Below are 6,000 nucleotides of genomic sequence, written 5' to 3'. Positions count from 1 at the left end.
CTGCTCATCTCTGAGCGACAGAAAAGCAGGAAAGCTTGAAATGAAAGAGAATTTAGATTGCGGCAGGAGGATAGTGGCAAAGACGGTGGGAAAGACAGACAAAAGCAGGAGTAATAGAGGTAGAGGGAACAAACAGGACAGGGAAGTAAGAACAGACATGGCGAAAAGGGACTCAGGATGGAGAGAGAGAGAGAGAGAGAGAGAATAAAAGCATGAGAGTATGAGGAGGGGGGAGGCAGGATAAATCTGTACAGCATCATGATTAGGTATCAGAAGCTTGTTCTGTGGTCTGGAGAGCAGAAGGCAGATCACATCAAACAGATGAGACGCTCAGCACATCTGCTCTACAAACTGGACAAACATCATTTGTGAATTTGTATTTATTCATGTATTTATTCTGGAATGCTTTCGTGCTTTTCTCAGCTAGCACTACAAGAGCTGCAAACTTTTTGGAAACCGGACTAAAACCAAAAGCGGCACCTGCGGATATAAAAGATTCGGAAGATAAGCGACACATTTCGACTAATTAAGAAGCATCTTCATGGACTTCCTTCTCAAAATCAGCAGACTACAACTCCAGAGACGGAAAAGGTCACATACACAGCTCCAATCTTTCATTCCAATCTATTTTAATCAGCTGTGCTCTCTTCCCAGCATCCTTCTCATTTCATCATGATTATTCCCCAAGGTTGGAGAACTAGGTTGGTCGCAATGGAGCGGACGGAGGCTATGGATGAGCGGTTTGATTGAGGATGAAGGGTTAGTCCATGCCAAAAACTCTCCTTTTTTTTGACTGACGCACTTTTAAACGTACTTTTCAGCTTCCAGTTCACATGCTACAGGCATATCACAACTTTAGGCGTAGGTAAACAAGATCCACGTGAGATTTATTCAAGATTTATAGAGTAAGACACCACCTCTCGCATTCGCACGCCAATCCGTGAGCACAGGGAGTCACCGCCACGCGGCTCCCCACCTGCTCTCACACCTTTCCTCAGTCAGAGATCACAACTGCAACTCTCCAGCTGTCTCTCATCTGCGTCACGAGCCGGCGAAGCTGCCAACAGCTGTTTCTACTCTTTTTTTGGAGACTTGTCTCTCTATTTCTCGCTAATTCTCTCCATCTCTTTCCTCACCGTGTCACTGACACCCTCTTCAGTTTGACCCTCTTTGCCAGGAAGAGCGAGGGAGAGGGAGAGAAATGCCATCACCACAGCAGGGTCTTCAGCTGCCACACAAGTAGACTCACACAAGTGTTGAGAGAAGGAGAGAGAGACAGTGCGAAAGATAGAAAAGGCCAAAAGGAGGTGAGAGGAAGCAAAGGCGAGAAGAGGAAACAAGAGGAGGCGGAGACGCACAGCTGAAGAATGTACAGCTTGGGGTCGGGCTCGGATGCATCCGGACGGCACAGGTAAGGAAACTCCCTTTTATTCAGTCCACTGTTGACAGATAGTGTACAGCTTCGCTCGACCTTTGTGCATGAAGAGCGGCTTTCCGTCTCTGGGTCTTGTGTGCGTAGCAGGGGGAATGCCTGCGGGGCTAAATCTGCCATAGTTAACAGGTGGAGCGCCGCTCTTTCTTGTGGCTGCTCGCTCGCGGAGTGCAGAAACAGTCCTCGAAAGCGTAACCGGGAGAGTGAATGAGGCTCTGGAGAACTGAATGCTTTCTGACACCCATACCTGCACTGGCAATTGGGAATGTCAGAGGCGTGCATATATCAGCTTGCAGTCTGTGTCAGTGACGTTGGACTTATTTACACACAGTTAACATGGGAGAAAGAGGGAAACTGGGTCATTCATGACAAATTGGGTTAAAAAACACCTGTTTTTAATCTTAAACTCTTTATATTTGTAGTAAAATTATAGCAAAGGTGGGTCGAAGGCTTTTTTTAAACTCAGTAATCATATTTACATATTATAGATATAAACATACAGTAACTCTGTTCCATCATACATGAAGATCATGGTAACCCTCTAGTAATGACTCAAATGTTGTTACATCCTTCTACAGGAATGACTAATTATTTGGATAAGTATTCTAAAGTGAAGAATATGGTAACCCACTAGTAATGACTCAAGTGTTACCAAATCTATCAGAATGAATTACTATCCAATACTTTACAAATGCCTCAAAAGCTTACAATGACATCAATCATTGTTAGTGGGTTACCATGATCTTTACTTTAGAGTTATTTATATATTATGCCTTATTCATGTTAATTATGAAGCTGTATATAGTAGTTCTTAGTAGTCTTCTGGGAGGTATGAAAGAAATAGTAGTTATTGATTAGATAATAGTTAACTACCTCATTCAACTGAGCGCTATTACTTACTATTTCATTAATCAGAGTTTCTTGGTAGTTAATAGCAGTTTCTAGAATGTTAATATTGCGTTACTCAGTTTTTCCTGTATAGTTATTCATTAATAACGAAACATTATTCTAACGGGTTACCAAATATACATATTGGAGACAGGAGATTGGCCAAGGTCAAAGAAGGGAAATTGATTTTCTGGCTGTCTTGATGTTTTTCTTATGATTTATTTTCCTCACAAATGGAATGTGACGTCCTGTAAAGTGTGTGTATGACAGTGAGAAAATGAGGCTCACCGTTGACATATGTACAGTATGTGCGTATTTATTTATTCATATATTTCAATTTGTCGTCATAATGCAAAATAGATTAGAAGTGATAGAAAGTGAGAGATAGAGTCAAAGTATGTACATTCATAAACATTCTGAGTCATTTATCACTCAGGTATCATCTGTTGGTGTGTGTGGTTTTGTCTCAAGAGAAAACGAGAGCCTACTCGAAAGGTCTGACATCTTATTGTGATTTATATATTACAGACACTTCGGCCCCTCTTAGCATTCATAAGACTGAACCAGTGATTGTTGCCGAAAAGCACATCCGTTAGTGTCCAATCACAACTGTTTGGAGTGTGACTAATACATCACTATTAACATCCGATTCTGTCTGCGCCGCCACACAGGTTACAAATGCTGGCAATGGCGATACTACCATCTGTATTTCAATGTCAGAATCTGACTCACTGAAACCTGTATGATTATGGCTGAACAGGTGAGATCACAGAGGTTTGGAAAAGTCAGCTGATATGTGATACATGCAGATTCGGGGAACACTAATGTCTGCTCCGACCGTGACATTTTGAGCTCTCTCACCTTGGATCACTGTTAAAAATGTATACAGCATGGGATGGATTTGTGTGGAATACTAAATAAGCATGTGATCTGTTTTTAAAAGAGTTGCTGTACGCTTCACTGCTAACAAGTAATGGTGTACCTGTGTAGTTTATAATGAGTTTTATTAGTGACAAATATGAGGTTTGTGAAGGCAAGATATGGAACTTAGCTGCTTCTTAAATACTTACCTCATAATGTTTGTGTGTGTGCGTCTGCTGTCCATTGAGTTTGTCTCTTGGCGGAAGCAGACGGTAACATCTGGACAGGAGGGATTCTGTCGTAACCTTTGTGACCACAGCTTAAAAGGGAATCTTTCCATGATCCCACTCTTCTCCTGTGTAATTGAAGACCAATACAATAGCAGGTAGCCTGTGTCCCACATTACAGAAAGCAGGCATATCGAAAGCCACGTTGAGACTAGGAATTAGCTTTGTGTGAGTTAACATCACTCAAGTGAGAATGTGTTTGGGATCGTTGCTAGAAATAGCAGCAATAGTGTAACTCCAAATGTAATTCAGCTTTAAACTTACTAACACTCTTGTTTGTGGTGGAATTTTACCTCGGAGACACATACGTCGACAGAACACACAAGATGTTACTTCGGTGCTAATATAACACACCATCTGGCTGCTGTGTATGACAGTCTGTGTATGTTTTATGGCTCTTTGATTGTGTTTTTGACGGTTGCAGATGTCAGTTTAACCACAATGCGATTAGTTCAGCAAAATGTCTAGTTTGTAGTTGGAGTGATGCCCACTCTACAACCATTTGAAGTTGTGCCGGATGGGACATAAACCTATATTTGTTTTACTTTACCAGATGCGAGCAGTTTTTTTTTCAGTCCTTTGAATATTTTCAGATGATTTTTTTATTCAGATGTTTTGCGGTGAGGAAACATTACTGTAACTGTTATTATTTATACTATTCTGTCCAAACAAATAGTTTTGATGCTTTAACATTTTTTAATATTTTTTTTTTATATGCCCATTCTTGTTGTGGAGGTAGTTTAATATTTCTGTTCATTTGACTACCATTTACAGTACAGTTTGGTTTATGGTCTAAACTGAATGGTGGATGTGAAGGTTGTAGTTGTAGAGGTAAAATGTATTAAAAGCCATTGTGCTTTAATCAGCTTCACTCATCAGATGCCGCGTGGCCAGCTGGCACCCACATCTGGTGTTTTACTTTGAAAATATTTCTATCTGCGATTATCTACATGGAAGGTGCAGATTAAATTTTGCGATGAGTCGTGTTTATGTGTAATGCTGTGAATCCAGTGAAGTGCCTTACAGTAACACAGACCCCCCTGCGCATTTATCACAGACCTGCACGATCTCTATCATAAGAAATATACTTTCTGCCTTTATATTATTTCATAACAAAATAACTTTATGTATATGTATATATATGTGTGTATATATATGTGTGTGTATAAATATATATATATATATATATATATATATATATATACACTCACCTAAAGGATTATTAGGAACACCATACTAATACTGTGTTTGACCCCCTTTCACCTTCAGAACTGCCTTAATTCTATGTGGCATTGATTCAACAAGGTGCTGAAATCATTCTTTAGAAATGTTGGCCCATATAGATAGGATAGCATCTTGCAGTTGATGGAGATTTGTGGGATGCACATCCAGGGCATGAAGCTCCCGTTCCACCACATCCCAAAGATGCTCTATTGGGTTGAGATCTGGTGACTGTGGGGGCCATTTTAGTACAGTGAACTCATTGTCATGTTCAAGAAACCAATTTGAAATGATTCGAGCTTTGTGACATGGTGCATTATCCTGCTGGAAGTAGCCATCAGAGGATGGGTACATGGTGGTCATAAAGGGATGGACATGGTCAGAAACAATGCTCAGGTAGGCCGTGGCATTTAAACGATGCCCAATTGGCACTAAGGAGCCTAAAGTGTGCCAAGAAAACATCCCCCACACCATTACACCACCACCACCAGCCTGCACAGTGGTAACAAGGCATGATGGATCCATGTTCTCATTCTGTTTACGCCAAATTCTGACTACCATCTGAATGTCTCAACAGAAATCGAGACTCATCAGACCAGGCAACATTTTTCCAGTCTTCAACTGTCCAATTTTGGTGAGCTCGTGCAAATTGTAGCCTCTTTTTCCAATTTGTAGTGGAGATGAGTGGTACCCGATGGGGTCTTCTGCTGCTGTAGCCCATCCGCCTCAAGGTTGTGCATGTTGTGGCTTCACAAATGCTTTGCTGCATACCTCGGTTGTAACGAGTGGTTATTTCAGTCAAAGTTGCTCTTCTATCAGCTTGAATCAGTCGGCCCATTCTCCTCTGACCTCTAGCATCAACAAGGCATTTTCGCCCACAGGACCGCCGCATACTGGATGTTTTTCCCTTTTCACACTATTCTTTGTAAACCCTAGAAATGGTTGTGCGTGAAAATCCCAGTAACTGAGCAGATTGTGAAATACTCAGACCGGCCCGTCTGGCACCAACAACCATGCCATGCTCAAAATTGCTTAAATCACCTTTCTTTCCCATTCTGACATTCAGTTTGGAGTTCAGGAGATTGTCTTGACCAGGGCCGGGTTTCCCGATAACGATGTATCTTAGCTCTTAAGAGCGCTTTCTACGTGCAAGGTTACGAACGCTCGCAGCAATTCCACGAGCGTTTCCCAAAAGTGCACTTAACATGAACGCGCGAGAACGCGTTTTACGTGCTACTTAAGAGTCGCTGTCCATTCGCGAAGTGCTGAAATACAACCTTATATGGAATCGTATTCTGAACGTTTAGCCTT

At 41.5% G+C, this 6,000-nt stretch overlaps 1 protein-coding gene across 1 annotated transcript in view; it reads left to right on the top strand.

Moving 5' to 3' along the window:
* The first annotated feature begins 238 nt into the window (after window positions 1–238).
* Window positions 239–6,000, top strand: part of grin2cb (glutamate receptor, ionotropic, N-methyl D-aspartate 2Cb) — a 47,143-nt gene continuing 41,381 nt past the window's right edge. The window contains exon 1 of the mRNA XM_082152973.1: window positions 239–1,411. The gene's annotated coding sequence lies outside the window, so the exon portion shown is untranslated. The remainder of the gene's footprint in view (window positions 1,412–6,000) is intronic.

This window comes from Leuciscus leuciscus, assembly GCF_965113295.1.
Source record: "Leuciscus leuciscus genome assembly, chromosome: 21".
Lineage (NCBI taxonomy): Eukaryota > Metazoa > Chordata > Actinopteri > Cypriniformes > Leuciscidae > Leuciscus > Leuciscus leuciscus.
Note: the sequence above shows the minus strand (reverse complement) of the source record. Positions and strands in the feature narration are given on the sequence as shown.